We start from the raw sequence: 17,626 nt of genomic DNA on the forward strand, positions 1-17,626 counted from the left end.
CATGACTTTTATGTTTAGTGAGCTGGGGGTGATTCCTCCAAAATTTCCTTTGTCCTCCACACATTTCAATTGTAAAATGTAATGCCTGCAGCACTTGATATTCCCAGGTGGTCTCCCATCCAAGTACTAACCAAGCCCAACATTGCTTAGCTTCTGAGATCAGATGAGATCAGGCTTATTCAAGGTGGTGTGGCCGCAGGTGATTGCGTTTCTGCTTTCATGACTTTTATGTTTAGTGAGCTGGGGGTGATTCCTCCAAAATTTCCTTTTGTCCTCCACACATTTCAATTGTAAAATGTAATGCCTGCAGCACTTGATATTCCCAGGTGGTCTCCCATCCAAGTACTAACCAAGCCCAACATTGCTTAGCTTCTGAGATCAGACAAGATCAGGCTTATTCAAGGTGGTGTGGCCGCAGGCGATTGCATTTCTGCTTTCATGAGTTTTATGTTTAGTGAGCTGGGGGTGATTCCTCCAAAATTTCCTTTTGTCCTCCACACATTTCAATTGTAAAATGTAATTACAAAAATGTAATGCCTGCAGCACTTGATATTCCCAGGTGGTCTCCCATCCAAGTACTAACCAAGCCCAACATTGCTTAGCTTCTGAGATCAGACGAGATCAGGCTTATTCAAGGTGGTGTGGCCGCAGGCGATTGCATTTCTGCTTTCATGACTTTTATGTTTAGTGAGCTGGGGGTGATTCCTCCAAAATTTCCTTTTGTCCTCCACACATTTCTATTGTAAAATGTAATTACAAAAATGTAATGCCTGCAGCACTTGATATTCCCAGGTGGTCTCCCATCCAAGTACTAACCAAGCCCAACATTGCTTAGCTTCTGAGATCAGACGAGATCAGGCTTATTCAAGGTGGTGTGGCCGCAGGCGATTGCATTTCTGCTTTCATGACTTTTATGTTTAGTGAGCTGGGGGTGATTCCTCCAAAATTTCCTTTTGTCCTCCACACATTTCAATTGTAAAATGTAATGCCTGCAGCACTTGATATTCCCAGGTGGTCTCCCATCCAAGTACTAACCAAGCCCAACATTGCTTAGCTTCTGAGATCAGACGAGATCAGGCTTATTCAAGGTGGTGTGGCCGCAGGCGATTGCATTTCTGCTTTCATGACTTTTATGTTTAGTGAGATGGGGTTGATTCCTCCAAAATTTCCTTTTGTCCTCCACACATTTCAATTGTAAAATGTAATGCCTGCAGCACTTGATATTCCCAGGTGGTCTCCCATCCAAGTACTAACCAAGCCCAACATTGCTTAGCTTCTGAGATCAGACGAGATCAGGCTTATTCAAGGTGGTGTGGCCGCAGGCGATTGCATTTCTGCTTTCATGACTTTTATGTTTAGTGAGCTGGGGGTGATTCCTCCAAAATTTCCTTTTGTCCTCCACACATTTCAATTGTAAAATGTAATGCCTGCAGCACTTGATATTCCCAGGTGGTCTCCCATCCAAGTACTAACCAAGCCCAACATTGCTTAGCTTCTGAGATCAGACGAGATCAGGCTTATTCAAGGTGGTGTGGCCGCAGGCAATTGCATTTCTGCTTTCATGACTTTTATGTTTAGTGAGCTGGGGGTGATTCCTCCAAAATTTCCTTTTGTCCTCCACACATTTCAATTGTAAAATGTAATTACAAAAATGTAATGCCTGCAGCACTTGATATTCCCAGGTGGTCTCCCATCCAAGTACTAACCAAGCCCAACATTGCTTAGCTTCTGAGATCAGACGAGATCAGGCTTATTCAAGGTGGTGTGGCCGCAGGCGATTGCGTTTCTGCTTTCATGACTTTTATGTTTAGTGAGCTGGGGGTGATTCCTCCAAAATTTCCTTTTGTCCTCCACACATTTCAATTGTAAAATGTAATGCCTGCAGCACTTGATATTCCCAGGTGGTCTCCCATCCAAGTACTAACCAAGCCCAACATTGCTTAGCTTCTGAGATCAGACGAGATCAGGCTTATTCAAGGTGGTATGGCCGCAGGCGATTGCATTTCTGCTTTCATGACTTTTATGTTTAGTGAGCTGGGGGTGATTCCTCCAAAATTTCCTTTTGTCCTCCACACATTTCAATTGTAAAATGTAATGCCTGCAGCACTTGATATTCCCAGGTGGTCTCCCATCCAAGTACTAACCAAGCCCAACATTGCTTAGCTTCTGAGATCAGACGAGATCAGGCTTAATCAAGGTGGTGTGGCCGCAGGCGATTGCATTTCTGCTTTCATGACTTTTATGTTTAGTGAGCTGGGGGTGATTCCTCCAAAATTTCCTTTTGTCCTCCACACATTTCAATTGTAAAATGTAATGCCTGCAGCACTTGATATTCCCAGGTGGTCTCCCATCCAAGTACTAACCAAGCCCAACATTGCTTAGCTTCTGAGATCAGACGAGATCAGGCTTATTCAAGGTGGTGTGGCCGCAGGCGATTGCATTTCTGCTTTCATGACTTTTATGTTTAGTGAGCTGGGGGTGATTCCTCCAAAATTTCCTTTTGTCCTCCACACATTTCAATTGTAAAATGTAATGCCTGCAGCACTTGATATTCCCAGGTGGTCTCCCATCCAAGTACTAACCAAGCCCAACATTGCTTAGCTTCTGAGATCAGACGAGATCAGGCTTATTCAAGGTGGTGTGGCCGCAGGCGATTGCATTTCTGCTTTCATGACTTTTATGTTTAGTGAGCTGGGGGTGATTCCTCCAAAATTTCCTTTTGTCCTCCACACATTTCAATTGTAAAATGTAATGCCTGCAGCACTTGATATTCCCAGGTGGTCTCCCATCCAAGTACTAACCAAGCCCAACATTGCTTAGCTTCTGAGATCAGACGAGATCAGGCTTATTCAAGGTGGTGTGGCCGCAGGCGATTGCATTTTTGCTTTCATGACTTTTATGTTTAGTGAGCTGGGGGTGATTCCTCCAAAATTTCCTTTTGTCCTCCACACATTTCAATTGTAAAATGTAATGCCTGCAGCACTTGATATTCCCAGGTGGTCTCCCATCCAAGTACTAACCAAGCCCAACATTGCTTAGCTTCTGAGATCAGACGAGATCAGGCTTATTCAAGGTGGTGTGGCCGCAGGCGATTGCATTTCTGCTTTCATGACTTTTATGTTTAGTGAGCTGGGGGTGATTCCTCCAAAATTTCCTTTTGTCCTCCACACATTTCAATTGTAAAATGTAATGCCCGCAGCACTTGATATTCCCAGGTGGTCTCCCATCCAAGTACTAACCAAGCCCAACATTGCTTAGCTTCTGAGATCAGACGAGATCAGGCTTATTCAAGGTGGTGTGGCCGCAGGCGATTGCATTTCTGCTTTCATGACTTTTATGTTTAGTGAGCTGGGGGTGATTCCTCCAAAATTTCCTTTTGTCCTCCACACATTTCAATTGTAAAATGTAATTACTAAAATGTAATGCCTGCAGCACTTGATATTCCCAGGTGGTCTCCCATCCAAGTACTAACCAAGCCCAACATTGCTTAGCTTCTGAGATCAGACGAGATCAGGCTTATTCAAGGTGGTGTGGCCGCAGGCGATAGCATTTCTGCTTTCATGACTTTTATGTTTAGTGAGCTGGGGGTGATTCCTCCAAAATTTCCTTTTGTCCTCCACACATTTCAATTGTAAAATGTAATTACAAAAATGTAATGCCTGCAGCACTTGATATTCCCAGGTGGTCTCCCATCCAAGTACTAACCAAGCCCAACATTGCTTAGCTTCTGAGATCAGACGAGATCAGGCTTATTCAAGGTGGTGTGGCCGCAGGCGATTGCATTTCTGCTTTCATGACTTTTATGTTTAGTGAGCTGGGGGTGATTCCTCCAAAATTTCCTTTTGTCCTCCACACATTTCAATTGTAAAATGTAATTACAAAAATGTAATGCCTGCAGCACTTGATATTCCCAGGTGGTATCCCATCCAAGTACTAACCAAGCCCAACATTGCTTAGCTTCTGAGATCAGACGAGATCAGGCTTATTCAAGGTGGTGTGGCCGCAGGCGATTGCATTTCTGCTTTCATGACTTTTATGTTTAGTGAGCTGGGGGTGATTCCTCCAAAATTTCCTTTTGTCCTCCACACATTTCAATTGTAAAATGTAATTACAAAAATGTAATGCCTGCAGCACTTGATATTCCCAGGTGGTCTCCCATCCAAGTACTAACCAAGCCCAACATTGCTTAGCTTCTGAGATCAGACGAGATCAGGCTTATTCAAGGTGGTGTGGCCGCAGGTGATTGCTGTTCTGCTTTCATGACTTTTATGTTTAGTGAGCTGGGGGTGATTCCTCCAAAATTTCCTTTTGTCCTCCACACATTTCAATTGTAAAATGTAATTACAAAAATGTAATGCCTGCAGCACTTGATATTCCCAGGTGGTCTCCCATCCAAGTCCTAACCAAGCCCAACATTGCTTATCTTCTGAGATCAGACGTGATCAGGATTATTCAAGGTGGTGTGGCCGCAGGCGATTGCATTTCTGCTTTCATGACTTTTATGTTTAGTGAGCTGGGGGTGATTCCTCCAAAATTTCCTTTTGTCCTCCACACATTTCAATTGTAAAATGTAATGCCTGCAGCACTTGATATTCCCAGGTGGTCTCCCATCCAAGTACTAACCAAGCCCAACATTGCTTAGCTTCTGAGATCAGACGAGATCAGGCTTATTCAAGGTGGTGTGGCCGCAGGCGATTGCATTTCTGCTTTCATGACTTTTATGTTTAGTGAGCTGGGGGTGATTCCTCCAAAATTTCCTTTTGTCCTCCACACATTTCAATTGTAAAATGTAATTACAAAAATGTAATGCCTGCAGCACTTGATATTCCCAGGTGGTCTCCCATCCAAGTACTAACCAAGCCCAACATTGCTTAGCTTCTGAGATCAGACGAGATCAGGCTTATTCAAGGTGGTGTGGCCGCAGGCGATTGCATTTCTGCTTTCATGACTTTTATGTTTAGTGAGCTGGGGGTGATTCCTCCAAAATTTCCTTTTGTCCTCCACACATTTCAATTGTAAAATGTAATTACAAAAATGTAATGCCTGCAGCACTTGATATTCCCAGGTGGTCTCCCATCCAAGTACTAACCAAGCCCAACATTGCTTAGCTTCTGAGATCAGACGAGATCAGGCTTATTCAAGGTGGTGTGGCCGCAGGCGATTGCATTTCTGCTTTCATGACTTTTATGTTTAGTGAGCTGGGGGTGATTCCTCCAAAATTTCCTTTTGTCCTCCACACATTTCAATTGTAAAATGTAATTACAAAAATGTAATGCCTGCAGCACTTGATATTCCCAGGTGGTCTCCCATCCAAGTACTAACCAAGCCCAACATTGCTTAGCTTCTGAGATCAGACGAGATCAGGCTTATTCAAGGTGGTGTGGCCGCAGGCGATTGCATTTCTGCTTTCATGACTTTTATGTTTAGTGAGCTGGGGGTGATTCCTCCAAAATTTCCTTTTGTCCTCCACACATTTCAATTGTAAAATGTAATTACAAAAATGTAATGCCTGCAGCACTTGATATTCCCAGGTGGTCTCCCATCCAAGTACTAACCAAGCCCAACATTGCTTAGCTTCTGAGATCAGACGAGATCAGGCTTATTCAAGGTGGTGTGGCCGCAGGCGATTGCTGTTCTGCTTTCATGACTTTTATGTTTAGTGAGCTGGGGGTGATTCCTCCAAAATTTCCTTTTGTCCTCCACACATTTCAATTGTAAAATGTAATTACAAAAATGTAATGCCTGCAGCACTTGATATTCCCCGGTGGTCTCCCATCCAAGTCCTAACCAAGCCCAACATTGCTTAGCTTCTGAGATCAGACGTGATCAGGATTATTCAAGGTGGTGTGGCCGCAGGCGATTGCATTTCTGCTTTCATGACTTTTATGTTTAGTGAGCTGGGGGTGATTCCTCCAAAATTTCCTTTTGTCCTCCACACATTTCAATTGTAAAATATAATGCCTGCAGCACTTGATATTCCCAGGTGGTCTCCCATCCAAATACTAACCAAGCCCAACATTGCTTAGCTTCTGAGATCAGACGAGATCAGGCTTATTCAAGGTGGTGTGGCCGCAGGCGATTTCATTTCTGCTTTCATGACTTTTATGTTTAGTGAGCTGGGGGTGATTCCTCCAAAATTTCCTTTTGTCCTCCACACATTTCAATTGTAAAATGTAATGCCTGCAGCACTTGATATTCCCAGGTGGTCTCCCATCCAAGTACAAACCTAGCCCAACATTGCTTAGCTTCTGAGATCAGACGAGATCAGGCTTATTCAAGGTGGTGTGGCCGCAGGCGATTGCATTTCTGCTTTCATGACTTTTATGTTTAGTGAGCTGGGGGTGATTCCTCCAAAATTTCCTTTTGTCCTCCACACATTTCAATTGTAAAATGTAATGCCTGTAGCACTTGATATTCCCAGGTGGTCTCCCATCCAAGTACTAACCAAGCACAACATTGCTTAGCTTCTGAGATCAGACGAGATCAGGCTTATTCAAGGTGGTGTGGCCGCAGGCGATTGCATTTCTGCTTTCATGACTTTTATGTTTAGTGAGCTGGGGGTGATTCCTCCAAAATTTCCTTTTGTCCTCCACACATTTCAATTGTAAAATGTAATTACAAAAATGTAATGCCTGCAGCACTTGATATTCCCAGGTGGTCTCCCATCCAAGTACTAACCAAGCCCAACATTGCTTAGCTTCTGAGATCAGACGAGATCAGGCTTATTCAAGGTGGTGTGGCCGCAGGCGTTTGCATTTCTGCTTTCATGACTTTTATGTTTAGTGAGCTGGGGGTGATTCCTCCAAAATTTCCTTTTGTCCTCAACACATTTCAATTGTAAAATGTAATGCCTGCAGCACTTGATATTCCCAGGTGGTCTCCCATCCAAGTACTAACCAAGCCCAACATTGCTTAGCTTCTGAGATCAGGCTTATTCAAGGTGGTGTGGCCGCAGGCGATTGCATTTCTGCTTTCATGACTTTTATGTTTAGTGAGCTGGGGGTGATTCCTCCAAAATTTCCTTTTGTCCTCCACACATTTCAATTGTAAAATGTAATTACAAAAATGTAATGCCTGCAGCACTCGATATTCCCAGGTGGTCTCCCATCCAAGTACTAACCAAGCCCAACATTGCTTAGCTTCTGAGATCAGACGAGATCAGGCTTATTCAAGTTGGTGTGGCCGCAGGCAATTGCATTTCTGCTTTCATGACTTTTATGTTTAGTGAGCTGGGGGTGATTCCTCCAAAATTTCCTTTTGTCCTCCACACATTTCAATTGTAAAATGTAATTACAAAAACGTAATGCCTGTAGCACTTGATATTCCCAGGTGGTCTCCCATCCAAGTACTAACCAAGCCCAACATTGCTTAGCTTCTGAGATCAGACGAGATCAGGCTTATTCAAGGTGGTGTGGCCGCAGGCGATTGCATTTCTGCTTTCATGACTTTTATGTTTAGTGAGCTGGGGGTGATTCCTCCAAAATTTCCTTTTGTCCTCCACACATTTCAATTGTAAAATGTAATTACAAAAATGTAATGCCTGCAGCACTTGATATTCCCAGGTGGTCTCCCATCCAAGTACTAACCAAGCCCAACATTGCTTAGCTTCTGAGATCAGACGAGATCAGGCTTATTCAAGGTGGTGTGGCCGCAGGCGATTGCATTTCTGCTTTCATGACTTTTATGTTTAGTGAGCTGGGGGTGATTCCTCCAATATTTCCTTTTGTCCTCCACAAATTTCAATTGTAAAATGTAATTACAAAAATGTAATGCCTGCAGCACTTGATATTCCCAGGTGGTCTCCCATCCAAGTACTAACCAAGCCCAACATTGCTTAGCTTCTGAGATCAGACTTATTCAAGGTGGTGTGGCCGCAGGCGATTGCTGTTCTGCTTTCATGACTTTTATGTTTAGTGAGTTGGGGGTGATTCCTCCAAAATTTCCTTTTGTCCTCCACACATTTCAATTGTAAAATGTAATGCCTGCAGCACTTGATATTCCCAGGTGGTCTCCCATCCAAGTACTAACCAAGCCCAACATTGCTTAGCTTCTGAGATCAGACGAGATCAGGCTTATTCAAGGTGGTGTGGCCGCAGGCGATTGCATTTCTGCTTTCATGACTTTTATGTTTAGTGAGCTGGGGGTGATTCCTCCAAAATTTCCTTTTGTCCTCCACAAATTTCAATTGTAAAATGTAATTACAAAAAGGTAATGCCTGCAGCACTTGATATTCCCAGGTGGTCTCCCATCCAAGTACTAACCAAGCCCAACATTGCTTAGCTTCTGAGATCAGGCTTATTCAAGGTGGTGTGGCCGCAGGCGATTGCTGTTCTGCTTTCATGACTTTTATGTTTAGTGAGTTGGGGGTGATTCCTCCAAAATTTCCTTTTGTCCTCCACACATTTCAATTGTAAAATGTAATGCCTGCAGCACTTGATATTCCCAGGTGGTCTCCCATCCAAGTACTAACCAAGCCCAACATTGCTTAGCTTCTGAGATCAGACGAGATCAGGCTTATTCAAGGTGGTGTGGCCGCAGGCGATTGCATTTCTGCTTTCATGACTTTTATGTTTAGTGAGCTGGGGGTGATTCCTCCAAAATTTCCTTTTGTCCTCCACACATTTCAATTGTAAAATGTAATGCCTGCAGCACTTGATATTCCCAGGTGGTCTCCCATCCAAGTACTAACCAAGCCCAACATTGCTTAGCTTCTGAGATCAGACGAGATCAGGCTTATTCAAGGTGGTGTGGCCGCAGGCGATTGCTGTTCTGCTTTCATGACTTTTATGTTTAGTGAGCTGGGGGTGATTCCTCCAAAATTTCCTTTTGTCCTCCACACATTTCAATTGTAAAATGTAATTACAAAAATGTAATGCCTGCAGCACTTGATATTCCCAGGTGGTCTCCCATCCAAGTACTAACCAAGCCCAACATTGCTTAGCTTCTGAGATCAGACGAGATCAGGCTTATTCAAGGTGGTGTGGCCGCAGGCGATTGCATTTCTGCTTTCATGACTTTTATGTTTAGTGAGCTGGGGGTGATTCCTCCAAAATTTCCTTTTGTCCTCCACACATTTCTATTGTAAAATGTAATTACAAAAATGTAATGCCTGCAGCACTTGATATTCCCAGGTGGTCTCCCATCCAAGTACTAACCAAGCCCAACATTGCTTAGCTTCTGAGATCAGACGAGATCAGGCTTATTCAAGGTGGTGTGGCCGCAGGCGATTGCATTTCTGCTTTCATGACTTTTATGTTTAGTGAGCTGGGGGTGATTCCTCCAAAATTTCCTATTGTCCTCCACACATTTCAATTGTAAAATGTAATTTCAAAAATGTAATGCCTGCAGCACTTGATATTCCCAGGTGGTCTCCCATCCAAGTACTAACCAAGCCCAACATTGCTTAGCTTCTGAGATCAGACGAGATCAGGCGAGATCAGGCTTATTCAAGGTGGTGTGGCCGCAGGCGATTGCATTTCTGCTTTCATGACTTTTATGTTTAGTGAGCTGGGGGTGATTCCTCCAAAATTTCCTTTTGTCCTCCACACATTTCAATTGTAAAATGTAATGCCTGCAGCACTTGATATTCCCAGGTGGTCTCCCATCCAAGTACTAACCAAGCCCAACATTGCTTAGCTTCTGAGATCAGACGAGATCAGGCTTATTCAAGGTGGTGTGGCCGCAGGCGATTGCATTTCTGCTTTCATGACTTTTATGTTTAGTGAGCTGGGGGTGATTCCTCCAAAATTTCCTTTTGTCCTCCACAAATTTCAATTGTAAAATGTAATTACAAAAATGTAATGCCTGCAGCACTTGATATTCCCAGGTGGTCTCCCATCCAAGTACTAACCAAGCCCAACATTGCTTAGCTTCTGAGATCAGACTTATTCAAGGTGGTGTGGCCGCAGGCGATTGCTGTTCTGCTTTCATGACTTTTATGTTTAGTGAGTTGGGGGTGATTCCTCCAAAATTTCCTTTTGTCCTCCACACATTTCAATTGTAAAATGTAATGCCTGCAGCACTTGATATTCCCAGGTGGTCTCCCATCCAAGTACTAACCAAGCCCAACATTGCTTAGCTTCTGAGATCAGACGAGATCAGGCTTATTCAAGGTGGTGTGGCCGCAGGCGATTGCATTTCTGCTTTCATGACTTTTATGTTTAGTGAGCTGGGGGTGATTCCTCCAAAATTTCCTTTTGTCCTCCACACATTTCAATTGTAAAATGTAATGCCTGCAGCACTTGATATTCCCAGGTGGTCTCCCATCCAAGTACTAACCAAGCCCAACATTGCTTAGCTTCTGAGATCAGACGAGATCAGGCTTATTCAAGGTGGTGTGGCCGCAGGCGATTGCTGTTCTGCTTTCATGACTTTTATGTTTAGTGAGCTGGGGGTGATTCCTCCAAAATTTCCTTTTGTCCTCCACACATTTCAATTGTAAAATGTAATTACAAAAATGTAATGCCTGCAGCACTTGATATTCCCAGGTGGTCTCCCATCCAAGTACTAACCAAGCCCAACATTGCTTAGCTTCTGAGATCAGACGAGATCAGGCTTATTCAAGGTGGTGTGGCCGCAGGCGATTGCATTTCTGCTTTCATGACTTTTATGTTTAGTGAGCTGGGGGTGATTCCTCCAAAATTTCCTTTTGTCCTCCACACATTTCTATTGTAAAATGTAATTACAAAAATGTAATGCCTGCAGCACTTGATATTCCCAGGTGGTCTCCCATCCAAGTACTAACCAAGCCCAACATTGCTTAGCTTCTGAGATCAGACGAGATCAGGCTTATTCAAGGTGGTGTGGCCGCAGGCGATTGCATTTCTGCTTTCATGACTTTTATGTTTAGTGAGCTGGGGGTGATTCCTCCAAAATTTCCTTTTGTCCTCCACACATTTCAATTGTAAAATGTAATTTCAAAAATGTAATGCCTGCAGCACTTGATATTCCCAGGTGGTCTCCCATCCAAGTACTAACCAAGCCCAACATTGCTTAGCTTCTGAGATCAGACGAGATCAGGCGAGATCAGGCTTATTCAAGGTGGTGTGGCCGCAGGCGATTGCATTTCTGCTTTCATGACTTTTATGTTTAGTGAGCTGGGGGTGATTCCTCCAAAATTTCCTTTTGTCCTCCACACATTTCAATTGTAAAATGTAATGCCTGCAGCACTTGATATTCCCAGGTGGTCTCCCATCCAAGTACTAACCAAGCCCAACATTGCTTAGCTTCTGAGATCAGACGAGATCAGGCTTATTCAAGGTGGTGTGGCCGCAGGCGATTGCATTTCTGCTTTCATGACTTTTATGTTTAGTGAGCTGGGGGTGATTCCTCCAAAATTTCCTTTTGTCCTCCACAAATTTCAATTGTAAAATGTAATTACAAAAATGTAATGCCTGCAGCACTTGATATTCCCAGGTGGTCTCCCATCCAAGTACTAACCAAGCCCAACATTGCTTAGCTTCTGAGATCAGACTTATTCAAGGTGGTGTGGCCGCAGGCGATTGCTGTTCTGCTTTCATGACTTTTATGTTTAGTGAGTTGGGGGTGATTCCTCCAAAATTTCCTTTTGTCCTCCACACATTTCAATTGTAAAATGTAATGCCTGCAGCACTTGATATTCCCAGGTGGTCTCCCATCCAAGTACTAACCAAGCCCAACATTGCTTAGCTTCTGAGATCAGACGAGATCAGGCTTATTCAAGGTGGTGTGGCCGCAGGCGATTGCATTTCTGCTTTCATGACTTTTATGTTTAGTGAGCTGGGGGTGATTCCTCCAAAATTTCCTTTTGTCCTCCACACATTTCAATTGTAAAATGTAATGCCTGCAGCACTTGATATTCCCAGGTGGTCTCCCATCCAAGTACTAACCAAGCCCAACATTGCTTAGCTTCTGAGATCAGACGAGATCAGGCTTATTCAAGGTGGTGTGGCCGCAGGCGATTGCATTTCTGCTTTCATGACTTTTATGTTTAGTGAGCTGGGGGTGATTCCTCCAAAATTTCCTTTTGTCCTCCACACATTTCAATTGTAAAATGTAATTACAAAAATGTAATGCCTGCAGCACTTGATATTCCCAGGTGGTCTCCCATCCAAGTACTAACCAAGCCCAACATTGCTTAGCTTCTGAGATCAGACGAGATCAGGCTTATTCAAGGTGGTGTGGCCGCAGGCGATTGCATTTCTGCTTTCATGACTTTTATGTTTAGTGAGCTGGGGGTGATTCCTCCAAAATTTCCTTTTTTCGTCCACACATTTCAATTGTAAAATGTAATTACAAAAATGTAATGCCTGCAGCACTTGATATTCCCAGGTGGTCTCCCATCCAAGTACTAACCAAGCCCAACATTGCTTAGCTTCTGAGATCAGACGAGATCAGGCTTATTCAAGGTGGTGTGGCCGCAGGCGATTGCATTTCTGCTTTCATGACTTTTATGTTTAGTGAGCTGGGGGTGATTCCTCCAAAATTTCCTTTTGTCCTCCACACATTTCAATTGTAAAATGTAATTACAAAAATGTAATGCCTGCAGCACTTGATATTCCCAGGTGGTCTCCCATCCAAGTACTAACCAAGCCCAACATTGCTTAGCTTCTGAGATCAGACGAGATCAGGCTTATTCAAGGTGGTGTGGCCGCAGGCGATTGCATTTCTGCTTTCATGACTTTTATGTTTAGTGAGCTGGGGGTGATTCCTCCAAAATTTCCTTTTGTCCTCCACACATTTCAATTGTAAAATGTAATGCCTGCAGCACTTGATATTCCCAGGTGGTCTCCCATCCAAGTACTAACCAAGCCCAACATTGCTTAGCTTCTGAGATCAGACGAGATCAGGCTTATTCAAGGTGGTGTGGCCGCAGGCGATTGCATTTCTGCTTTCATGACTTTTATGTTTAGTGAGCTGGGGGTGATTCCTCCAAAATTTCCTTTTGTCCTCCACACATTTCAATTGTAAAATGTAATGCCTGCAGCACTTGATATTCCCAGGTGGTCTCCCATCCAAGTACTAACCAAGCCCAACATTGCTTAGCTTCTGAGATCAGACGAGATCAGGCTTATTCAAGGTGGTGTGGCCGCAGGCGATTGCATTTCTGCTTTCATGACTTTTATGTTTAGTGAGCTGGGGGTGATTCCTCCAAAATTTCCTTTTGTCCTCCACACATTTCAATTGTAAAATGTAATTACAAAAATGTAATGCCTGCAGCACTTGATATTCCCAGGTGGTCTCCCATCCAAGTACTAACCAAGCCCAACATTGCTTAGCTTCTGAGATCAGACGAGATCAGGCTTATTCAAGGTGTTGTGGCCGCAGGCGATTGCATTTCTGCTTTCATGACTTTTATGTTTAGTGAGCTGGGGGTGATTCCTCCAAAATTTCCTTTTGTCCTCCACACATTTCAATTGTAAAATGTAATTACAAAAATGTAATGCCTGCAGCACTTGATATTCCCAGGTGGTCTCCCATCCAAGTACTAACCAAGCCCAACATTGCTTAGCTTCTGAGATCAGACGAGATCAGGCTTATTCAAGGTTGTGTGGCCGCAGGCGATTGCATTTCTGCTTTCATGACTTTTATGTTTAGTGAGCTGGGGGTGATTCCTCCAAAATTTCCTTTTGTCCTCCACACATTTCAATTGTAAAATGTAATTACAAAAATGTAATGCCTGCAGCACTTGATATTCCCAGGTGGTCTCCCATCCAAGTACTAACCAAGCCCAACATTGCTTAGCTTCTGAGATCAGACGAGATCAGGCTTATTCAAGGTGGTGTGGCCGCAGGCGATTGCATTTCTGCTTTCATGACTTTTATGTTTAGTGAGCTGGGGGTGATTCCTCCAAAATTTCCTTTTGTCCTCCACACATTTCAATTGTAAAATGTAATTACAAAAATGTAATGCCTGCAGCACTTGATATTCCCAGGTGGTCTCCCATCCAAGTACTAACCAAGCCCAACATTGCTTAGCTTCTGAGATCAGACGAGATCAGGCTTATTCAAGGTGGTGTGGCCGCAGGCGATTGCATTTCTGCTTTCATGACTTTTATGTTTAGTGAGCTGGGGGTGATTCCTCCAAAATTTCCTTTTGTCCTCCACACATTTCAATTGTAAAATGTAATTACAAAAATGTAATGCCTGCAGCACTTGATATTCCCAGGTGGTCTCCCATCCAAGTACTAACCAAGCCCAACATTGCTTAGCTTCTGAGATCAGACGAGATCAGGCTTATTCAAGGTGGTGTGGCCGCAGGCGATTGCTGTTCTGCTTTCATGACTTTTATGTTTAGTGAGCTGGGGGTGATTCCTCCAAAATTTCCTTTTGTCCTCCACACATTTCAATTGTAAAATGTAATTACAAAAATGTAATGCCTGCAGCACTTGATATTCCCAGGTGGTCTCCCATCCAAGTCCTAACCAAGCCCAACATTGCTTAGCTTCTGAGATCAGACGAGATCAGGCTTATTCAAGGTGGTGTGGCCGCAGGCGATTGCATTTCTGCTTTCATGACTTTTATGTTTAGTGAGCTGGGGGTGATTCCTCCAAAATTTCCTTTTGTCCTCCACACATTTCAATTGTAAAATGTAATTACAAAAATGTAATGCCTGCAGCACTTGATATTCCCAGGTGGTCTCCCATCCAAGTACTAACCAAGCCCAACATTGCTTAGCTTCTGAGATCAGACGAGATCAGGCTTATTCAAGGTGGTGTGGCCGCAGGCGATTGCTGTTCTGCTTTCATGACTTTTATGTTTAGTGAGCTGGGGGTGATTCCTCCAAAATTTCCTTTTGTCCTCCACACATTTCAATTGTAAAATGTAATGCCTGCAGCACTTGATATTCCCAGGTGGTCTCCCATCCAAGTACTAACCAAGCCCAACATTGCTTAGCTTCTGAGATCAGACGAGATCAGGCTTATTCAAGGTGGTGTGGCCGCAGGCGATTGCATTTCTGCTTTCATGACTTTTATGTTTAGTGAGCTGGGGGTGATTCCTCCAAAATTTCCTTTTGTCCTCCACACATTTCAATTGTAAAATGTAATGCCTGCAGCACTTGATATTCCCAGGTGGTCTCCCATCCAAGTACTAACCAAGCCCAACATTGCTTAGCTTCTGAGATCAGACGAGATCAGGCTTATTCAAGGTGGTGTGGCCGCAGGCGATTGCATTTCTGCTTTCATGACTTTTATGTTTAGTGAGCTGGGGGTGATTCCTCCAAAATTTCCTTTTGTCCTCCACACATTTCAATTGTAAAATGTAATGCCTGCAGCACTTGATATTCCCAGGTGGTCTCCCATCCAAGTACTAACCAAGCCCAACATTGCTTAGCTTCTGAGATCAGACGAGATCAGGCTTATTCAAGGTGGTGTGGCCGCAGGCGATTGCATTTCTGCTTTCATGACTTTTATGTTTAGTGAGCTGGGGGTGATTCCTCCAAAATTTCCTTTTGTCCTCCACACATTTCAATTGTAAAATGTAATGCCTGCAGCACTTGATATTCCCAGGTGGTCTCCCATCCAAGTACTAACCAAGCCCAACATTGCTTAGCTTCTGAGATCAGACGAGATCAGGCTTATTCAAGGTGGTGTGGCCGCAGGCGATTGCATTTCTGCTTTCATGACTTTTATGTTTAGTGAGCTGGGGGTGATTCCTCCAAAATTTCCTTTTGTCCTCCACACATTTCAATTGTAAAATGTAATTACAAAAATGTAATGCCTGCAGCACTTGATATTCCCAGGTGGTCTCCCATCCAAGTACTAACCAAGCCCAACATTGCTTAGCTTCTGAGATCAGACGAGATCAGGCTTATTCAAGGTGGTGTGGCCGCAGGCGATTGCTGTTCTGCTTTCATGACTTTTATGTTTAGTGAGCTGGGGGTGATTCCTCCAAAATTTCCTTTTGTCCTCCACACATTTCAATTGTAAAATGTAATGCCTGCAGCACTTGATATTCCCAGGTGGTCTCCCATCCAAGTACTAACCAAGCCCAACATTGCTTAGCTTCTGAGATCAGACGAGATCAGGCTTATTCAAGGTGGTGTGGCCGCAGGCGATTGCATTTCTGCTTTCATGACTTTTATGTTTAGTGAGCTGGGGGTGATTCCTCCAAAATTTCCTTTTGTCCTCCACACATTTCAATTGTAAAATGTAATGCCTGCAGCACTTGATATTCCCAGGTGGTCTCCCATCCAAGTACTAACCAAGCCCAACATTGCTTAGCTTCTGAGATCAGACGAGATCAGGCTTATTCAAGGTGGTGTGGCCGCAGGCGATTGCATTTCTGCTTTCATGACTTTTATGTTTAGTGAGCTGGGGGTGATTCCTCCAAAATTTCCTTTTGTCCTCCACACATTTCAATTGTAAAATGTAATGCCTGCAGCACTTGATATTCCCAGGTGGTCTCCCATCCAAGTACTAACCAAGCCCAACATTGCTTAGCTTCTGAGATCAGACGAGATCAGACTTATTCAAGGTGGTGTGGCCGCAGGCGATTGCATTTCTGCTTTCATGACTTTTATGTTTAGTGAGCTGGGGGTGATTCCTCCAAAATTTCCTTTTGTCCTCCACACATTTCAATTGTAAAATGTAATTACAAAAATGTAATGCCTGCAGCACTTGATATTCCCAGGTGGTCTCCCATCCAAGTACTAACCAAGCCCAACATTGCTTAGCTTCTGAGATCAGACGAGATCAGGCTTATTCAAGGTGGTGTGGCCGCAGGCGATTGCGTTTCTGCTTTCATGACTTTTATGTTTAGTGAGCTGGGGGTGATTCCTCCAAAATTTCCTTTTGTCCTCCACACATTTCAATTGTAAAATATAATGCCTGCAGCACTTGATATTCCCAGGTGGTCTCCCATCCACCTACTAACCAAGCCCAACATCGCTTAGCTTCTGAGATCAGACGAGATCAGGCTTATTCAAGGTGGTGTGGCCGCAGGCGATTGCTGTGCTGCTTTCATGACTTTTATGTTTAGTGAGCTGGGGGTGATTCCTCCAAAATTTCCTTTTGTCCTCCACACATTTCAATTGTAAAATGTAATTACAAAAATGTAATGCCTGCAGCACTTGATATTCCCAGGTGGTCTCCCATCCAAGTACTAACCAAGCCCAACATTGCTTAGCTTCTGAGATCAGACGAGATCAGGCTTATTCAAGGTGGTGTGGCCGCAGGCGATTGCATTTCTGCTTTCATGACTTTTATGTTTAGTGAGCTGGGGGTGATTCCTCCAAAATTTCCTTTTGTCCTCCACACATTTCAATTGTAAAATGTAATTACAAAAACGTAATGCCTGCAGCACTTGATATTCCCAGGTGGTCTCCCATCCAAGTACTAACCAAGCCCAACATTGCTTAGCTTCTGAGATCAGACGAGATCAGGCTTATTCAAGGTGGTGTGGCCGCAGGCGATTGCATTTCTGCTTTCATGACTTTTATGTTTAGTGAGCTGGGGGTGATTCCTCCAAAATTTCCTTTTGTCCTCCACACATTTCAATTGTAAAATGTAATTACAAAAATGTAATGCCTGCAGCACTTGATATTCCCAGGTGGTCTCCCATCCAAGTACTAACCAAGCCCAACATTGCTTAGCTTCTGAGATCAGACGAGATCAGGCTTATTCAAGGTGGTGTGGCCGCAGGCGATT

At 43.7% G+C, this 17,626-nt stretch overlaps 67 non-coding genes and 11 pseudogenes across 67 annotated transcripts; all 78 read right to left on the reverse strand.

The window, feature by feature from the left end:
- Window positions 1-82: 82 nt before the first annotated feature.
- LOC131710190 (5S ribosomal RNA) lies at window positions 83-201 on the reverse strand. Its single transcript, XR_009312059.1, has one exon. It is a non-coding gene; the product is annotated as a 5S ribosomal RNA (ribosomal RNA).
- Window positions 202-301: 100 nt separating this feature from the next.
- LOC131711866 (5S ribosomal RNA) lies at window positions 302-420 on the reverse strand. The gene has a single exon (XR_009313755.1). It is a non-coding gene; the product is annotated as a 5S ribosomal RNA (ribosomal RNA).
- A 114-nt stretch (window positions 421-534) lies between these two features.
- Window positions 535-653, reverse strand: LOC131719670 (5S ribosomal RNA). The gene has a single exon (XR_009318569.1). It is a non-coding gene; the product is annotated as a 5S ribosomal RNA (ribosomal RNA).
- A 114-nt stretch (window positions 654-767) lies between these two features.
- On the reverse strand, window positions 768-886 carry LOC131719672 (5S ribosomal RNA). Its single transcript, XR_009318571.1, has one exon. It is a non-coding gene; the product is annotated as a 5S ribosomal RNA (ribosomal RNA).
- A 100-nt stretch (window positions 887-986) lies between these two features.
- On the reverse strand, window positions 987-1,105 carry LOC131719673 (5S ribosomal RNA). The gene has a single exon (XR_009318572.1). It is a non-coding gene; the product is annotated as a 5S ribosomal RNA (ribosomal RNA).
- A 100-nt stretch (window positions 1,106-1,205) lies between these two features.
- Window positions 1,206-1,324, reverse strand: LOC131719674 (5S ribosomal RNA). Its single transcript, XR_009318573.1, has one exon. It is a non-coding gene; the product is annotated as a 5S ribosomal RNA (ribosomal RNA).
- A 100-nt stretch (window positions 1,325-1,424) lies between these two features.
- LOC131719675 (5S ribosomal RNA) lies at window positions 1,425-1,543 on the reverse strand. Its single transcript, XR_009318574.1, has one exon. It is a non-coding gene; the product is annotated as a 5S ribosomal RNA (ribosomal RNA).
- A 114-nt stretch (window positions 1,544-1,657) lies between these two features.
- LOC131719676 (5S ribosomal RNA) lies at window positions 1,658-1,776 on the reverse strand. The gene has a single exon (XR_009318575.1). It is a non-coding gene; the product is annotated as a 5S ribosomal RNA (ribosomal RNA).
- A 100-nt stretch (window positions 1,777-1,876) lies between these two features.
- LOC131709794 (5S ribosomal RNA) lies at window positions 1,877-1,995 on the reverse strand. Its single transcript, XR_009311657.1, has one exon. It is a non-coding gene; the product is annotated as a 5S ribosomal RNA (ribosomal RNA).
- Window positions 1,996-2,095: 100 nt separating this feature from the next.
- LOC131709969 (5S ribosomal RNA) lies at window positions 2,096-2,214 on the reverse strand. The gene has a single exon (XR_009311833.1). It is a non-coding gene; the product is annotated as a 5S ribosomal RNA (ribosomal RNA).
- Window positions 2,215-2,314: 100 nt separating this feature from the next.
- Window positions 2,315-2,433, reverse strand: LOC131719677 (5S ribosomal RNA). Its single transcript, XR_009318576.1, has one exon. It is a non-coding gene; the product is annotated as a 5S ribosomal RNA (ribosomal RNA).
- Window positions 2,434-2,533: 100 nt separating this feature from the next.
- LOC131719678 (5S ribosomal RNA) lies at window positions 2,534-2,652 on the reverse strand. The gene has a single exon (XR_009318577.1). It is a non-coding gene; the product is annotated as a 5S ribosomal RNA (ribosomal RNA).
- A 100-nt stretch (window positions 2,653-2,752) lies between these two features.
- Window positions 2,753-2,871, reverse strand: LOC131719679 (5S ribosomal RNA). Its single transcript, XR_009318578.1, has one exon. It is a non-coding gene; the product is annotated as a 5S ribosomal RNA (ribosomal RNA).
- Window positions 2,872-2,971: 100 nt separating this feature from the next.
- On the reverse strand, window positions 2,972-3,090 carry LOC131719680 (5S ribosomal RNA). The gene has a single exon (XR_009318579.1). It is a non-coding gene; the product is annotated as a 5S ribosomal RNA (ribosomal RNA).
- Window positions 3,091-3,190: 100 nt separating this feature from the next.
- LOC131710346 (5S ribosomal RNA) lies at window positions 3,191-3,309 on the reverse strand. Its single transcript, XR_009312218.1, has one exon. It is a non-coding gene; the product is annotated as a 5S ribosomal RNA (ribosomal RNA).
- Window positions 3,310-3,423: 114 nt separating this feature from the next.
- Window positions 3,424-3,542, reverse strand: LOC131719681 (5S ribosomal RNA). Its single transcript, XR_009318580.1, has one exon. It is a non-coding gene; the product is annotated as a 5S ribosomal RNA (ribosomal RNA).
- Window positions 3,543-3,656: 114 nt separating this feature from the next.
- On the reverse strand, window positions 3,657-3,775 carry LOC131719683 (5S ribosomal RNA). The gene has a single exon (XR_009318582.1). It is a non-coding gene; the product is annotated as a 5S ribosomal RNA (ribosomal RNA).
- A 114-nt stretch (window positions 3,776-3,889) lies between these two features.
- On the reverse strand, window positions 3,890-4,008 carry LOC131710477 (5S ribosomal RNA). Its single transcript, XR_009312349.1, has one exon. It is a non-coding gene; the product is annotated as a 5S ribosomal RNA (ribosomal RNA).
- Window positions 4,009-4,122: 114 nt separating this feature from the next.
- LOC131710857 (5S ribosomal RNA) lies at window positions 4,123-4,241 on the reverse strand. The gene has a single exon (XR_009312739.1). It is a non-coding gene; the product is annotated as a 5S ribosomal RNA (ribosomal RNA).
- A 114-nt stretch (window positions 4,242-4,355) lies between these two features.
- On the reverse strand, window positions 4,356-4,474 carry LOC131713650 (5S ribosomal RNA; annotated as a pseudogene).
- A 100-nt stretch (window positions 4,475-4,574) lies between these two features.
- Window positions 4,575-4,693, reverse strand: LOC131719684 (5S ribosomal RNA). The gene has a single exon (XR_009318583.1). It is a non-coding gene; the product is annotated as a 5S ribosomal RNA (ribosomal RNA).
- Window positions 4,694-4,807: 114 nt separating this feature from the next.
- LOC131719685 (5S ribosomal RNA) lies at window positions 4,808-4,926 on the reverse strand. Its single transcript, XR_009318584.1, has one exon. It is a non-coding gene; the product is annotated as a 5S ribosomal RNA (ribosomal RNA).
- Window positions 4,927-5,040: 114 nt separating this feature from the next.
- LOC131719686 (5S ribosomal RNA) lies at window positions 5,041-5,159 on the reverse strand. The gene has a single exon (XR_009318585.1). It is a non-coding gene; the product is annotated as a 5S ribosomal RNA (ribosomal RNA).
- A 114-nt stretch (window positions 5,160-5,273) lies between these two features.
- LOC131719687 (5S ribosomal RNA) lies at window positions 5,274-5,392 on the reverse strand. The gene has a single exon (XR_009318586.1). It is a non-coding gene; the product is annotated as a 5S ribosomal RNA (ribosomal RNA).
- A 114-nt stretch (window positions 5,393-5,506) lies between these two features.
- Window positions 5,507-5,625, reverse strand: LOC131719688 (5S ribosomal RNA). Its single transcript, XR_009318587.1, has one exon. It is a non-coding gene; the product is annotated as a 5S ribosomal RNA (ribosomal RNA).
- A 114-nt stretch (window positions 5,626-5,739) lies between these two features.
- LOC131714012 (5S ribosomal RNA) lies at window positions 5,740-5,858 on the reverse strand (annotated as a pseudogene).
- Window positions 5,859-5,958: 100 nt separating this feature from the next.
- On the reverse strand, window positions 5,959-6,077 carry LOC131711163 (5S ribosomal RNA). The gene has a single exon (XR_009313045.1). It is a non-coding gene; the product is annotated as a 5S ribosomal RNA (ribosomal RNA).
- A 100-nt stretch (window positions 6,078-6,177) lies between these two features.
- Window positions 6,178-6,296, reverse strand: LOC131710297 (5S ribosomal RNA). Its single transcript, XR_009312169.1, has one exon. It is a non-coding gene; the product is annotated as a 5S ribosomal RNA (ribosomal RNA).
- Window positions 6,297-6,396: 100 nt separating this feature from the next.
- LOC131713706 (5S ribosomal RNA) lies at window positions 6,397-6,515 on the reverse strand (annotated as a pseudogene).
- A 114-nt stretch (window positions 6,516-6,629) lies between these two features.
- LOC131719689 (5S ribosomal RNA) lies at window positions 6,630-6,748 on the reverse strand. The gene has a single exon (XR_009318588.1). It is a non-coding gene; the product is annotated as a 5S ribosomal RNA (ribosomal RNA).
- Window positions 6,749-6,848: 100 nt separating this feature from the next.
- On the reverse strand, window positions 6,849-6,957 carry LOC131715216 (5S ribosomal RNA; annotated as a pseudogene).
- A 114-nt stretch (window positions 6,958-7,071) lies between these two features.
- On the reverse strand, window positions 7,072-7,190 carry LOC131712515 (5S ribosomal RNA). Its single transcript, XR_009314406.1, has one exon. It is a non-coding gene; the product is annotated as a 5S ribosomal RNA (ribosomal RNA).
- A 114-nt stretch (window positions 7,191-7,304) lies between these two features.
- LOC131711670 (5S ribosomal RNA) lies at window positions 7,305-7,423 on the reverse strand. Its single transcript, XR_009313558.1, has one exon. It is a non-coding gene; the product is annotated as a 5S ribosomal RNA (ribosomal RNA).
- Window positions 7,424-7,537: 114 nt separating this feature from the next.
- Window positions 7,538-7,656, reverse strand: LOC131719690 (5S ribosomal RNA). The gene has a single exon (XR_009318589.1). It is a non-coding gene; the product is annotated as a 5S ribosomal RNA (ribosomal RNA).
- Window positions 7,657-7,770: 114 nt separating this feature from the next.
- On the reverse strand, window positions 7,771-7,879 carry LOC131715815 (5S ribosomal RNA; annotated as a pseudogene).
- A 100-nt stretch (window positions 7,880-7,979) lies between these two features.
- LOC131719691 (5S ribosomal RNA) lies at window positions 7,980-8,098 on the reverse strand. The gene has a single exon (XR_009318590.1). It is a non-coding gene; the product is annotated as a 5S ribosomal RNA (ribosomal RNA).
- A 114-nt stretch (window positions 8,099-8,212) lies between these two features.
- On the reverse strand, window positions 8,213-8,321 carry LOC131715217 (5S ribosomal RNA; annotated as a pseudogene).
- Window positions 8,322-8,421: 100 nt separating this feature from the next.
- On the reverse strand, window positions 8,422-8,540 carry LOC131719692 (5S ribosomal RNA). The gene has a single exon (XR_009318591.1). It is a non-coding gene; the product is annotated as a 5S ribosomal RNA (ribosomal RNA).
- A 100-nt stretch (window positions 8,541-8,640) lies between these two features.
- LOC131719694 (5S ribosomal RNA) lies at window positions 8,641-8,759 on the reverse strand. The gene has a single exon (XR_009318593.1). It is a non-coding gene; the product is annotated as a 5S ribosomal RNA (ribosomal RNA).
- Window positions 8,760-8,873: 114 nt separating this feature from the next.
- LOC131719695 (5S ribosomal RNA) lies at window positions 8,874-8,992 on the reverse strand. The gene has a single exon (XR_009318594.1). It is a non-coding gene; the product is annotated as a 5S ribosomal RNA (ribosomal RNA).
- Window positions 8,993-9,106: 114 nt separating this feature from the next.
- Window positions 9,107-9,225, reverse strand: LOC131719696 (5S ribosomal RNA). The gene has a single exon (XR_009318595.1). It is a non-coding gene; the product is annotated as a 5S ribosomal RNA (ribosomal RNA).
- A 114-nt stretch (window positions 9,226-9,339) lies between these two features.
- On the reverse strand, window positions 9,340-9,468 carry LOC131713351 (5S ribosomal RNA; annotated as a pseudogene).
- A 100-nt stretch (window positions 9,469-9,568) lies between these two features.
- Window positions 9,569-9,687, reverse strand: LOC131719697 (5S ribosomal RNA). The gene has a single exon (XR_009318596.1). It is a non-coding gene; the product is annotated as a 5S ribosomal RNA (ribosomal RNA).
- A 114-nt stretch (window positions 9,688-9,801) lies between these two features.
- LOC131715816 (5S ribosomal RNA) lies at window positions 9,802-9,910 on the reverse strand (annotated as a pseudogene).
- A 100-nt stretch (window positions 9,911-10,010) lies between these two features.
- On the reverse strand, window positions 10,011-10,129 carry LOC131719698 (5S ribosomal RNA). The gene has a single exon (XR_009318597.1). It is a non-coding gene; the product is annotated as a 5S ribosomal RNA (ribosomal RNA).
- A 100-nt stretch (window positions 10,130-10,229) lies between these two features.
- On the reverse strand, window positions 10,230-10,348 carry LOC131719699 (5S ribosomal RNA). The gene has a single exon (XR_009318598.1). It is a non-coding gene; the product is annotated as a 5S ribosomal RNA (ribosomal RNA).
- Window positions 10,349-10,462: 114 nt separating this feature from the next.
- Window positions 10,463-10,581, reverse strand: LOC131719700 (5S ribosomal RNA). Its single transcript, XR_009318599.1, has one exon. It is a non-coding gene; the product is annotated as a 5S ribosomal RNA (ribosomal RNA).
- A 114-nt stretch (window positions 10,582-10,695) lies between these two features.
- LOC131719701 (5S ribosomal RNA) lies at window positions 10,696-10,814 on the reverse strand. Its single transcript, XR_009318600.1, has one exon. It is a non-coding gene; the product is annotated as a 5S ribosomal RNA (ribosomal RNA).
- Window positions 10,815-10,928: 114 nt separating this feature from the next.
- Window positions 10,929-11,057, reverse strand: LOC131713352 (5S ribosomal RNA; annotated as a pseudogene).
- A 100-nt stretch (window positions 11,058-11,157) lies between these two features.
- On the reverse strand, window positions 11,158-11,276 carry LOC131719702 (5S ribosomal RNA). Its single transcript, XR_009318601.1, has one exon. It is a non-coding gene; the product is annotated as a 5S ribosomal RNA (ribosomal RNA).
- Window positions 11,277-11,390: 114 nt separating this feature from the next.
- On the reverse strand, window positions 11,391-11,499 carry LOC131715817 (5S ribosomal RNA; annotated as a pseudogene).
- A 100-nt stretch (window positions 11,500-11,599) lies between these two features.
- On the reverse strand, window positions 11,600-11,718 carry LOC131719703 (5S ribosomal RNA). The gene has a single exon (XR_009318602.1). It is a non-coding gene; the product is annotated as a 5S ribosomal RNA (ribosomal RNA).
- A 100-nt stretch (window positions 11,719-11,818) lies between these two features.
- Window positions 11,819-11,937, reverse strand: LOC131719705 (5S ribosomal RNA). Its single transcript, XR_009318604.1, has one exon. It is a non-coding gene; the product is annotated as a 5S ribosomal RNA (ribosomal RNA).
- Window positions 11,938-12,051: 114 nt separating this feature from the next.
- On the reverse strand, window positions 12,052-12,170 carry LOC131719706 (5S ribosomal RNA). Its single transcript, XR_009318605.1, has one exon. It is a non-coding gene; the product is annotated as a 5S ribosomal RNA (ribosomal RNA).
- A 114-nt stretch (window positions 12,171-12,284) lies between these two features.
- Window positions 12,285-12,403, reverse strand: LOC131719707 (5S ribosomal RNA). The gene has a single exon (XR_009318606.1). It is a non-coding gene; the product is annotated as a 5S ribosomal RNA (ribosomal RNA).
- A 114-nt stretch (window positions 12,404-12,517) lies between these two features.
- On the reverse strand, window positions 12,518-12,636 carry LOC131719708 (5S ribosomal RNA). Its single transcript, XR_009318607.1, has one exon. It is a non-coding gene; the product is annotated as a 5S ribosomal RNA (ribosomal RNA).
- A 100-nt stretch (window positions 12,637-12,736) lies between these two features.
- Window positions 12,737-12,855, reverse strand: LOC131719709 (5S ribosomal RNA). The gene has a single exon (XR_009318608.1). It is a non-coding gene; the product is annotated as a 5S ribosomal RNA (ribosomal RNA).
- Window positions 12,856-12,955: 100 nt separating this feature from the next.
- Window positions 12,956-13,074, reverse strand: LOC131719710 (5S ribosomal RNA). The gene has a single exon (XR_009318609.1). It is a non-coding gene; the product is annotated as a 5S ribosomal RNA (ribosomal RNA).
- A 114-nt stretch (window positions 13,075-13,188) lies between these two features.
- Window positions 13,189-13,307, reverse strand: LOC131712621 (5S ribosomal RNA). Its single transcript, XR_009314512.1, has one exon. It is a non-coding gene; the product is annotated as a 5S ribosomal RNA (ribosomal RNA).
- Window positions 13,308-13,421: 114 nt separating this feature from the next.
- On the reverse strand, window positions 13,422-13,540 carry LOC131712691 (5S ribosomal RNA). Its single transcript, XR_009314582.1, has one exon. It is a non-coding gene; the product is annotated as a 5S ribosomal RNA (ribosomal RNA).
- A 114-nt stretch (window positions 13,541-13,654) lies between these two features.
- LOC131719711 (5S ribosomal RNA) lies at window positions 13,655-13,773 on the reverse strand. The gene has a single exon (XR_009318610.1). It is a non-coding gene; the product is annotated as a 5S ribosomal RNA (ribosomal RNA).
- Window positions 13,774-13,887: 114 nt separating this feature from the next.
- Window positions 13,888-14,006, reverse strand: LOC131719712 (5S ribosomal RNA). The gene has a single exon (XR_009318611.1). It is a non-coding gene; the product is annotated as a 5S ribosomal RNA (ribosomal RNA).
- Window positions 14,007-14,120: 114 nt separating this feature from the next.
- On the reverse strand, window positions 14,121-14,239 carry LOC131719713 (5S ribosomal RNA). The gene has a single exon (XR_009318612.1). It is a non-coding gene; the product is annotated as a 5S ribosomal RNA (ribosomal RNA).
- Window positions 14,240-14,353: 114 nt separating this feature from the next.
- LOC131713076 (5S ribosomal RNA) lies at window positions 14,354-14,472 on the reverse strand. The gene has a single exon (XR_009314964.1). It is a non-coding gene; the product is annotated as a 5S ribosomal RNA (ribosomal RNA).
- A 114-nt stretch (window positions 14,473-14,586) lies between these two features.
- Window positions 14,587-14,705, reverse strand: LOC131719714 (5S ribosomal RNA). The gene has a single exon (XR_009318613.1). It is a non-coding gene; the product is annotated as a 5S ribosomal RNA (ribosomal RNA).
- A 100-nt stretch (window positions 14,706-14,805) lies between these two features.
- LOC131719716 (5S ribosomal RNA) lies at window positions 14,806-14,924 on the reverse strand. Its single transcript, XR_009318615.1, has one exon. It is a non-coding gene; the product is annotated as a 5S ribosomal RNA (ribosomal RNA).
- A 100-nt stretch (window positions 14,925-15,024) lies between these two features.
- On the reverse strand, window positions 15,025-15,143 carry LOC131719717 (5S ribosomal RNA). The gene has a single exon (XR_009318616.1). It is a non-coding gene; the product is annotated as a 5S ribosomal RNA (ribosomal RNA).
- Window positions 15,144-15,243: 100 nt separating this feature from the next.
- On the reverse strand, window positions 15,244-15,362 carry LOC131719718 (5S ribosomal RNA). Its single transcript, XR_009318617.1, has one exon. It is a non-coding gene; the product is annotated as a 5S ribosomal RNA (ribosomal RNA).
- Window positions 15,363-15,462: 100 nt separating this feature from the next.
- On the reverse strand, window positions 15,463-15,581 carry LOC131719719 (5S ribosomal RNA). The gene has a single exon (XR_009318618.1). It is a non-coding gene; the product is annotated as a 5S ribosomal RNA (ribosomal RNA).
- A 114-nt stretch (window positions 15,582-15,695) lies between these two features.
- LOC131719720 (5S ribosomal RNA) lies at window positions 15,696-15,814 on the reverse strand. Its single transcript, XR_009318619.1, has one exon. It is a non-coding gene; the product is annotated as a 5S ribosomal RNA (ribosomal RNA).
- Window positions 15,815-15,914: 100 nt separating this feature from the next.
- Window positions 15,915-16,033, reverse strand: LOC131719721 (5S ribosomal RNA). Its single transcript, XR_009318620.1, has one exon. It is a non-coding gene; the product is annotated as a 5S ribosomal RNA (ribosomal RNA).
- Window positions 16,034-16,133: 100 nt separating this feature from the next.
- LOC131719722 (5S ribosomal RNA) lies at window positions 16,134-16,252 on the reverse strand. The gene has a single exon (XR_009318621.1). It is a non-coding gene; the product is annotated as a 5S ribosomal RNA (ribosomal RNA).
- A 100-nt stretch (window positions 16,253-16,352) lies between these two features.
- Window positions 16,353-16,471, reverse strand: LOC131711259 (5S ribosomal RNA). The gene has a single exon (XR_009313142.1). It is a non-coding gene; the product is annotated as a 5S ribosomal RNA (ribosomal RNA).
- Window positions 16,472-16,585: 114 nt separating this feature from the next.
- On the reverse strand, window positions 16,586-16,704 carry LOC131719723 (5S ribosomal RNA). The gene has a single exon (XR_009318622.1). It is a non-coding gene; the product is annotated as a 5S ribosomal RNA (ribosomal RNA).
- Window positions 16,705-16,804: 100 nt separating this feature from the next.
- On the reverse strand, window positions 16,805-16,923 carry LOC131713511 (5S ribosomal RNA; annotated as a pseudogene).
- Window positions 16,924-17,037: 114 nt separating this feature from the next.
- On the reverse strand, window positions 17,038-17,156 carry LOC131719724 (5S ribosomal RNA). Its single transcript, XR_009318623.1, has one exon. It is a non-coding gene; the product is annotated as a 5S ribosomal RNA (ribosomal RNA).
- Window positions 17,157-17,270: 114 nt separating this feature from the next.
- On the reverse strand, window positions 17,271-17,389 carry LOC131719725 (5S ribosomal RNA). The gene has a single exon (XR_009318624.1). It is a non-coding gene; the product is annotated as a 5S ribosomal RNA (ribosomal RNA).
- A 114-nt stretch (window positions 17,390-17,503) lies between these two features.
- Window positions 17,504-17,622, reverse strand: LOC131719727 (5S ribosomal RNA). The gene has a single exon (XR_009318626.1). It is a non-coding gene; the product is annotated as a 5S ribosomal RNA (ribosomal RNA).
- Between the last annotated feature and the right edge of the window lie 4 nt (window positions 17,623-17,626).

This window comes from Acipenser ruthenus, chromosome 44 (genome assembly GCF_902713425.1).
Source record: "Acipenser ruthenus chromosome 44, fAciRut3.2 maternal haplotype, whole genome shotgun sequence".
Taxonomy (NCBI): domain Eukaryota; kingdom Metazoa; phylum Chordata; class Actinopteri; order Acipenseriformes; family Acipenseridae; genus Acipenser; species Acipenser ruthenus.